The sequence below is a fragment of the Loxodonta africana genome, chromosome 1 (assembly GCF_030014295.1).
Source record: "Loxodonta africana isolate mLoxAfr1 chromosome 1, mLoxAfr1.hap2, whole genome shotgun sequence".
NCBI lineage: Eukaryota > Metazoa > Chordata > Mammalia > Proboscidea > Elephantidae > Loxodonta > Loxodonta africana.
Window position 1 is genome coordinate 72,136,824 of NC_087342.1, and position 10,414 is coordinate 72,147,237.

Consider the following 10,414-nt stretch of genomic DNA (forward strand, 5'->3'; position numbering starts at 1 on the left):
TAACACTCTCTTGCTGGTGAATGAATCCCCAAGACTAATATATAATATAGTGCCCCAGAGCCTAACACTTCAAGTGGACCCTTAATAAATGTGTGCTGAAGGGATGGAAGGATGAATGCATCTAATGCCACTGCCAGTACTTTGTGTATCTATTCAGCATCTTTGCCAGGTCCATTAGGATAATGCCAGAACTTTCCTCCTGACATATGAGTTCACAATTCAAAGTCACAAATGCACATATCCTTTGACCCAGTGATTCCACTTTCTATAGTACTCTTGGACAAATGCCAGAAAAAAGTAGGTATGAAGAGAATCATTGCAGCAATGGCTGTAACACCAAGGAACTGAAAACACCCTAAAGGCCCATCTGTAGGAGGACTGTTTAATATGTTATGGCAGATCCATATGACGGAAACTTTGATTAAGTTAAAAGGGGAAGGGAGGCACAAGATTAAAAAAAAGAGAGAGAGATTAAAGGCCTATTGTTAAAATAAGTTTTCCAGAGAGTGTATAGCAAAGAGCCAAACCTCAGAAACAAAACTATTACTGTTTGGTCAATTCTGACTCATAGAAACCTTATAGGACAGAGTAGAGGTTTCCAGGGCTTCCAAGGAGCCACTGATGGAATCAAACTGACTTCAGCACTGCATTACTAGGGCTCCACCAAGGAGGCAATAACAGCAACAACAACAACAAAAAACCCCTTGGCACTGAGCCTATTCTCACTCATAGTCACCCTATAGGACAGAGTTGAACTGCCCCTTAGGGTTTTGAGGACCTGCTGGTGGACTTGAACTGCTGACCTCTTGGCTAGCAGCTGAGCTCTTAACCACTCTACTACCAGGCACCGAGATAGGAGCCAGTTACCCAAAAATACACTTAGTACAGAGATCATTTCTTGTACATTCTTTAAATAGTCTTTGGAAAGACACATAAGCATTCGATAGCATTGCTTGCATCTTGGACAGAGAATTGAATGCCAGGGAATACAGCTGGAAATGAAATTTTTCACTATTACCCTTTGGAAAACTTCTTGAACATTCAATTATGTGATTCTATTACCTATTCAAAATACGCAAAATTTTAAAATTAAATATCTGTCTCAGTGGTCTCCGAACTTTTCTATTTTTCCAAAGAAAAAAGACAAATGTGAATTCATTGTATTCTTTATCCCCAATTTTTGACCAAACTCTCTGGACTCTCTACAGCTGTCTTCATCTACAAGGATAATTTGGATGTCCAGGGCCAGAAAATAAATACGCACAGGACTACAGAAACTGTGATAAAAGAGGCTTTCAAAATTAAAGTGGTTCCTAATCTTGGCAATACTTCTCACCTATCTGCCCAAGGTTGAGAGTGGGGATGAGGATTAGATTGGAGATGCAATGAGGGAGGGGAAAGGGGAATCCCAGGCAGGCAGCCTGCATTAGTTCCCACAGGTATGAATGGCTTGGAGTTAAGGGAGTGAAATTTCAAGTACTCCATCAAATGCTTACAGGTTCTGGAGTAAATGGACTCAAGCCACAGAAACAGGAACCCAGGATTCACTTCCCAACTACACATAGCTCAAGCCCTCTGTGAAGGAAGATCAAATAGTGCCTGCCTGGGCACAAAGATTTAAGGGAGATAGGGGCTGAGCTGTAACCAGAGAGAGCTCTAGTCTCACCAGTAGGCCTGTGGTCCCACAAAGGCCAGCTGTTAAAAAACTCCCCTGCCATTCACTGTAAACGTAATGTCCTCACATCTTCTCCCATTGCCAACCCTTGGACAGGTGAGGTCTTCCAGATCTATCAGGCCCCAGATCAAGTTTCTGTCAGGTGATCCCAGTCTCAAAGTTTTGCTTAAATGGTCTCTCAGTCAAGATATCTAAATAGCTTATTTATTCATTCAATAAAAATGGGGTTTAATGGATGAGATCTCCATGTACGCTATGAGCATATTGTGAAAATGAGATTCCTGTGTGGATGAAGGTCAGAAAGAAAATCTACCACAGTGCTCTGAAATGACTGAGCCGAGGGAGGTATGTGCAGACTCCAAATATCAGGGAGAAAGCCCAGTGCTGCTGGCCTGGAGGAGCCGAAGGTTTTTTCATGATGGGATGACTCAGGGAAAATGTGGAGAACAAGGAATTTACTGTGTTGTTGGAAGGGAAATGGGAGGAACAGGAACCAGTAGACTAAACAAATGTCCAAACACCACGTGGTCCTCATCTGTTTTAACACAGATCTTGTAGTGTCAACAATTAAAGCTGAACATTGATTTCTTTCTTACAATTATTTTTCAGCAACTGAAAAACAAAAATTCCCTTTCATGTCAAACAGATGGAACATTTAATTGGAATTCTAAACTAAAAGTTCTTCAGTTATATATAAATGTACAAATTACCAGTAAACATGGCTTTCTACTTACACATAGTCGCACTGGGGGAGCCCTGGTGGTGCAGTGCTTGAAGAGCTCATCTGCTAACCAACCTACCAGCTGCTCCAGGGTAAAAAGATGTGACAGTCTGTGTCCATAAAGATTTACAGCCTTTGCTCTGTTGCTATAAGTCAGAATCTGCTCCACAGCATTGGCTTTGGTTTTTGTTTTGGTTCAGCCACACTGGGAAATGGCAAGTGAAAGTGGAGCCTGGAAACACAGATTCCAAACCATCTCCTAGATGTCACTTCCTGATCACTCAGTTGATAATAATAACTCTTTTTAAACACAAGAGCCACAAATCATTCTGGGATACCTGTGCTAATTAACCTGGCAGTTATTATGGTGGCCTCTCCTAGATAGGACTTACTCTCTTCTCTTCCATCAAATCTGGAAGTATGGATTGTGATAGAGACAAGAAATTTCCCATAGTTATCTTCTCCAGGTCTTGCTTATCCCCTCCCTCCTCCTCTTAAGTCAGTGATTGCTCCCTCATTCTTGCCCAAGACAGTCTCTGAGTTGCTAAGGAGGTACTGTTTTGGGGTCCTGGCTTAGATCTTGATGGCAAGAGGGCGTGACATTTGTTGATCTGAATTGCAAATGAACCAAAATCTTGAAAGCAGAGGTAGATGAGGAGAATTGGCTCAAATGATACAGCACTTGCTTAGCATGCAAGAGGTAGTGGGATCCATGCCTACATTCTCCAGTTTTTCCTCTGGCTGAAAACATGACAAGGACCAAGGAAATCAGGGAAAGAGTGGTAGGGAGAGGACCCCAGGAAGGCTAGAGTGATTCCCAGAAAGTAGAGTAATGCAAAGCAATTTCCTCTGTACTGAACTCTCCCAAACATTTTCATCGATTTCTGTGGGGCTCTAGCCTACGGGAGAAAGGCCTGGCGATCTACTCCTGTAAAGATTACAGATTAGGAAACTCAGTGGGGCAGTTCTCTTCTGTCACATGGGGTCGCTATGAGTCAAAATTGACTCCACAGCACACAATGGCCTGGGAAACAAGAGAGCTACGGTTGTCCCCATGGAAAGGCTAGACAATGGAGAGAATTTGTGAGGCTGGGGTTTTCCACGTTCACAGGCACAGGGAAGAGGCAAGAAGAGCCAGAGACTCTGTAAAAGGAAGATTCTGGCAGTGATATCTTTAGTGAAAATTCATGTGGGGAGTGGGGGCAAGGGAGTAATGGGAAATACGTGATCAACAGGGAAGTGTAATGGTCTGTCTTAGGCCCCACCATCAGTTACTCACCGTCACGGACATTACAGGTCACTGTAATGACAGTACAGATTCATATCCTTAGAATGGCCTCAAAATTTATAAAAGGAGAACAGACATAATTTTCCAGCACCAGTGCCAGAAGCTGAGCTGATTTTTTTCATCTATTTTAAAGGCAGAAATATGCAAAATATGAAGACAAAAAGCTCCCAAGTGAGAATAGTGAAAGGCAGTTTTGTCCCCATCAGTTCTCAGATCCTGGTGGGGTTCAAGACAGTGAAGACAAGGGAAAGAGGCTTCTGGTTCTCCTATTGCAGAGCAGTGGGAGTCCTGGAATTTCACCCCTAGCTCATGGCTTTCCTCTCCTTCAACTTGAGATGAGCCCCTGAGACTCAAGTCCTCAGGTCCAGAGCCATCAAGAAGCTTTTTGATGATGCACTGGACATGAAGGAGTCCTGGGAATGGAAGGTTCTTCAACAAAGCTATCAATCTGAAGTCCAGTGATGCAGTGTAGAGGATTGGGTTGAGAAAATGCTCACAGCTGGCTCAGCTGCACAGACACATAGCACCGAAGAGGTGTTCACTGGCATCTTTGTTGGTTCTTTTATAGGCTGGCTCATGGCAGAGGCCCTTACTCCAGTTGACAGCCTTTAATGAGAACTTGTCCAGTCTTGCTCCAGAGTGGCACTGCGGCTTCCCTGTCAATCACTCAGGTTTCAACACAAATGTCACTTTTTCAGAAAGCCTTTTTCTGACCACTCTGACTAAATCAATACCATCCGTGGCTTCATCTTCTACTCCAAATGTATCTGTATTGAAGAGCATCACTAAATTACTGCTGTCTTGTCTATCTCTTCCCTAGAAGGTATGCTTCCTGAGCCTTGTCCTTTCTTGTTCTCTCAATGTATCCCCAGTGTCTAGAGTTACATCAGGGTATCTGGGGAAAGAAGGATTCTGAAAGAAAGATACCCAGAAGTAATGAGACAGATGTGAATTCAAGAATGATTAGTTTGATAAGGAAAAGCTAAATTATATTATTTTCTCAATTTAATCTTAGGGCTAAGGGAGGAAAAAGAGGGAGCTAAGGGATTCTAATATGGTTTTAAATATTATAGACAGGTAGGATAACTTATCAATTCTAGCACAAATCCATTTTCTCCATACTATATGGCAAATTGACAAGTGTGTTTTGTCTTCCCAATGGTAAAATGAAGACTAAGGATATAGATTACAATTAAAATAATTTCACAGTATTCCATCTCTCACACTTAACACCGTTCCATTTAAACATATTAGAAAACATAATTTGAATAGGACATTAATAAACCAGTCAAGTTATATTCAGTATTTTGAATCTCAATAATATATTAACTTTTTAAAAATATAATGATAGTCTTTACAACTAGTAATTAACATTGAATTTTCATTCAATACTATAAAACTAGATTAAAAAATTAATTATGAAAAATGAAGGGTGGTAAATTCTATTCCTTTTTACAAAATTATATACATACATGCATATATTACATATTAATTTATAAAATACAAACAAGATGAAAATAGAAAATTTGATTAAGAGACTTAAAAACTAAATTGTATATCAATAAAATATTAATTCTTAATGCATACATTAGAAAAATCATTAAAGTTATCAGACTACTTTGAAAATGATGCGCTGACAAATTTTATAGCATTATCCCTAATACTTGCTAGATTTTAGGTTCTACTCTGAAATACTCTTGAAGTACAAATGATTAAATAAGCTGTGTATTCAACAAATGAAGTAAGAAAAAAGAAATATTGAAGGGAGCAGAAAGGATAAACGGTAAAGATAAATATGATAATTCATTAATTAAAAAATAATATGGGCTTGGTCTACTGGGAAAAATTTCAATCATCAGGAAAATAAAAAAAGGTGAATTAAGCCCAAATTTCTTTGCTCCTTTGCTCTTTCACGTAAAATGAATTAGTGGATGCTGAGGCACCTCATTTTAAAACTGTGGTAAGACAGTTTATTGAATTTTTAATTTGTATTTTATCTAGCTGTTTCCCTCGGGGCAGAGAAGTAGGCACCAAGCCAAGGCTACCGCAAGAATGGGAGAGTTTTGGAAGGGAAATGAAGGGGAAGACCTTCTTCCTCTTTGTGCATTGCTCCCTGCTTGGGGTTCCCTTCCCTTCTCTCTTCCCTGGTTTTCCTTCATGGATTAAGTCAGTGTGTGGGTCAAGACACAGCCAGTCCTGTCATATGTGGAACTATAAGGGAGAAAAAACACAAAACGATCAAGTGCACTACATTTCAAAGACGACCAGTGTTGCTCATCAAATTAAAAAGAGGAAGATTAAAAAAAAACATGGTTTCTTTATCTGCATTCAAGCCTAAAGATCTGAGGTAGTCAATGAGAAGTCGTGGATACAGACCGAGGGAGAACAGAGGAGCAAAGCTGGAGAATTTTAAGCCAGCCAAGTACAATTTCGGCTAACTCGGGCTCTGCCGGATATTTTGCATAACTGGTTATTTTGGGAATAAAACTTTTATGGTTTTGCAGAATTCTACGGGTCTCTGAGAGCTCCAGGGCCACCGCCTTGGTGGAGCCAGATCAGGACTGAGGGTGCAGCGTCTCCCGAACTTCTCAGGAAACACCGTCTGTGTAGCAGGTAGCTCAAGTAAAAGGGAGACACAGAGATCCTTATCTTGGGAACTTTTTAGCCCTGACACTCTCGGTTTTTTGATATTTTAGGAAAGAATGGACTCCATCCCAAATGTAAGTTAGTACAGCTATCTCCGAATGCTCTGAGTATTTTATCTCCGAAGGGAATTGTGATTATCATCTGCAGAAGTACCAGGAAAGAAGTACAAGGAACACAAACTTGTAGAGCAAGAAAATAGAGTGCCCTCTCTGAGGCTCGAACTCAGGACCTTCAGATTATGAGACTGACGCGCTGCCCGCTGCGCTAAGAAGGCACGGGAATTAAAAATGCTCAAGTATCTCAGAATCATTGAGGGAGGAGTGTGAAAGGTGTTTGTTCCATCACACCCTCAACACAAAAACTAGTTTCCTTTCACGTCTTCTCAGTTATTTCCCTGACTATCCCTTATTCTTTCTCAGGTATCTTTCAGTTTGATGCAGGAATACAGTACTCCTGCAGTGGAAGTTAGAGCTAAAGTCACAGGCGTAGCTTTTGAGGTACACTATGCCCAGGAAAACAAAGGAATTGGTGGGTGGAGACTATGGAGGTGGCAAGGTTTTTAAATGACAGAGGCAGCAGGGTAGATCCCATGTTCCTTTTGTGGTGTTTAGCTCACATACTTATGTTATCATTTAAATGTTCCTGCCAGTGGGGAGACAGGAAGAGATCACAAAGTCCTACTCTTGAGGAAAAGGCTAGGATGAGCCTCTGACTTAAAAAGAGCTGTAGAAAACAGAGTGTAATCAAAAGTTGAAAGCTGAAAGGCAATACTCCTGGAAAATGGGGGAAAAGGGGTTAAAAAAAAAAAAAAAGAGAAAAGGTAAGCTGCTAACATTGACAGTAGGGGGGGAGGGGAGCTGTGATTCGGGTATAAATGATCAGGGGAATGCTGAGGCTTCAGAGCGTATGAAAATTTTTAATTCACTTGACATCTCCAAGGAATGTATGTAGTATGTGTTAAGTTTTTTGTTTAAGGTTTTTTCCTTTCAAATACATAGAAACCAAAGATTATTAGTGGTTGCCAGGGATGGGACAGAAGGGGAAGGGGGAAATTTTTGCTTAGGGGACACTGCGTTCATGTTGATGGTGGTGGACTATTTCAAAAAAGGGTAGTGAAAATAGCTACACAACTTGAAGAACATAATCAACATCACTGAATTATACATTTAGAAATGATTGAATCTGTGTATGTTCTCTTGTGTAAATTTTCACCACGATCAAAAAAATAAAAAAAGCAATCAACAGAGGGCCAGGGGTCACTGCAGCCCCTTAAGCCAGTCCTGCCTGGAATTCTAGGACAGGGTGGATCAAGTGTCATGTCCACATTTCCCCAAAGAGAAAGTGACACCTAGTGGGACGGCTGGTGGGTGCAGGTTCAGTTGCCAAGATCACCCCCGCAGCCCAGCTCTTACCTGATGGGCTGGGAGGCAGCAGGAGTGGACCAGACAGCGAGAGCGGGTCCAAGTTCTGAAAACCATATCCCTGCCCCCACGGCTACCCTCAGCCTGGACCTTCAGGGCTGGAGGGAGACCCGAACCCCTCCTGGGTGAGGAGAATCAGGCCCTGGACCACCTGACCTGCATCTGGGGGGCAGGAGCTGAACCCTCTCAGGCCCCTTTCTGAGGGGGTAGAGACAGAGGAAGGTTTATAAAAAGTTCCAGGGCCTCCTGGGTGGGGTAGGGGAACACCAGTGGGTCTGGGCTATCAGGGAAGATGGTCTGCCCAGCCCCACAAGGACCCAACACTAGAGGGAAATCGAGGGTATCCCAGGAAAAAAATGATAATAATTTGGAGAAAAAAAGCAATCAACATAAAAGACCCAGGTAGAAAAAGTCCTTGTTTCTGGAAAAAATGTGATCATTGCTTGGCAGTAATGAGGGTGCCAGAGATGCCCATCATACATATTGTACAACTAATTGGCCAGAAGAGTGGTAGACAAGCCAAATGAAAACTATGTAAGGCTTTCTATGGATATGTTAGGGAAAAAAATAGGAGAGATTGGAATATGTTTATTCAAGAGACAACATTGGTAGTAATGTAATCTCATACAATTGATATATTCCTTTCCACATCCTGAATCCCTGGCTGTTTTTTCTCCTTTTCACAAGGTCAACTTTGTTTTCTCTTCAAGGTTCAGCTCAAATGAAAGGTCGGTGGTTCTGAGTCACCCAGCACTGCTACAAAAGAGAAGCCTTGGAGATCTATTTCAGTAAAGATTACAGCTAAGAAAACCCTATGGAGCAGTTCTACCCTGTAACACATGTGGTTTCCATGAGTCGGAATAGACAAAATAGCAACAGGTTTTTTGGGGTGAGGGGATGGGGGGGAGGGGTTGAGGGGGTAGCAGGGGGAGGGTGGGTTCCCCAGATTCAGCTCAAATGTGATGTCATGGAGAACTTCCTCTGACTTCCCCTCCAGGGTGACTTGCTCTGCTTCTGTGGTCTAGTGCATTTTCTTATTTCTGAGTTAACATTTCTCTGTTATTGTGACCTATCACTTTATATTTATCTCATTTACCAAATGTTAATTCCCTGAGGGTATCTCTGTGAAATTTGAATCCGTAGGCTATCATATTGTGCTTGGTAAAGAGATACTTAATGAATGTTTTTGAGTTATTAAAGTTAATCTTTAGAAGTTTGGGAAGGAGTTCAACATTGTTATCAACGATGATTACCTGTTACTGACAGCCTAAATACCTGTGAGTTGCTTTACCTGCGTTATCTCATTTAATCCTCATGATCCTACAAAGTAAGTATGATCCCCAGTTTGTAGACAAGGTCTCAGTGGAGTGACTGAACAGTGGTTTGTCCAAATTCACATAGCTAACAAAGACAGGGTTAAGATTTTAACATGGTTCTGTCCCAAAGCCTGCACTTTCTCTTCATGTCAAGTTACTTCTACCTGAACAATGATAGGAACGTAGAGTTAAAACTGAGACATAAAATTATGGTTATATTGCACAGGAACAAATTGTGGTTATTAAAGAATCTGCAAAAATAAGCCTGGAAGCCAATGAGAGTTAGATCTTTTATAGACAAATTCGAGTGCAGAAATGACTAATTTTCAGAACTAGGAATTTAAGTTTACTGGCCTGTCCTACAGAGCAGATTGAGGCAAATATTTCAGGTTCAGCTTCGGATATCCACACCACCATGCACAGGTTAGCCTCTAGCACTTCTGTTTCAGAAGTTACAATGTTGTTTTACCATTCAATCATAAGGATCTGAGAAGCACGGTACCTTATTACTAATAACTTACTGCCATCAAGTCCATTCCAACTCATAGTGACCCTATAGGACAGAGTAGCACTGCCCCTCAGAGTTTCCAAGAAGTGGCTGGTGGATTAGAACACCCAACCTTTCTTTCAGCAGCCAAGCACTTAAGCCATTTGGCACCAGGGCTCCACTAAAATAGCAGAGGATGGTTTCGATCCATCGACCTCTGGGTTATGGGCCCAGCACGCTCCCGCTGCGCCACTCTGCTCCTTGGCTGTATTACTAATAGCCGAGCTTATACAGTCCTGGTTCATGACAATATGCCAGCACATAGAATTGATGCTATTTTTTCCCTATCATTAGTATTGAACAAAATCTTTAGATCAAATGATCAGATGGTTAGATCTGGAAATCTAGTTATGGCCTCATATGGGTTATTTAATGGGAGCCTCAAAATTCTTTAAAAAAAAAAAAGAAAAACATTTTATTTCCAGCGTGGAGATGGAGTAGGCCATAGCAGCCACTACTGCTTGCCTACACCACAGTCAGCCACTAACACCACCCGCCAGGCCCCGTTGCCAACAGGAAACTGATTTTCTTCACGGAGCCACCTCTATTCTGCCCTGTGCTTTAGAGATGGTGGATCCCATTCTCAGCTCCAGAGTCTGAATTGTGATTGATCTACTTAATCATAGTGGTTCCCTTCTTCATGGCAGTAAAGTTTAGGCAAGGGTATGTGATACAAATGCAGCTTATGAGACCGGGAAGCATATAGAAGAGACTGTCCTCAATTTATGAAACACAGAGGTTTGTTTGTTTTCCTTCTAGACTTTGTCTGAAACTGTGAATGTTTGAAGTACTGCAGGGGG

The 10,414-nt window shown here is 41.6% G+C and overlaps 2 non-coding genes across 2 annotated transcripts; both read right to left on the reverse strand.

The window, feature by feature from the left end:
• Nucleotides 1-6,531: 6,531 nt before the first annotated feature.
• Nucleotides 6,532-6,604, reverse strand: TRNAM-CAU (transfer RNA methionine (anticodon CAU)). Its single transcript has one exon. It is a non-coding gene; the product is annotated as a tRNA-Met (tRNA).
• Nucleotides 6,605-9,741: 3,137 nt separating this feature from the next.
• On the reverse strand, nt 9,742-9,813 carry TRNAM-CAU (transfer RNA methionine (anticodon CAU)). Its single transcript has one exon. It is a non-coding gene; the product is annotated as a tRNA-Met (tRNA).
• Nucleotides 9,814-10,414: the final 601 nt, after the last annotated feature.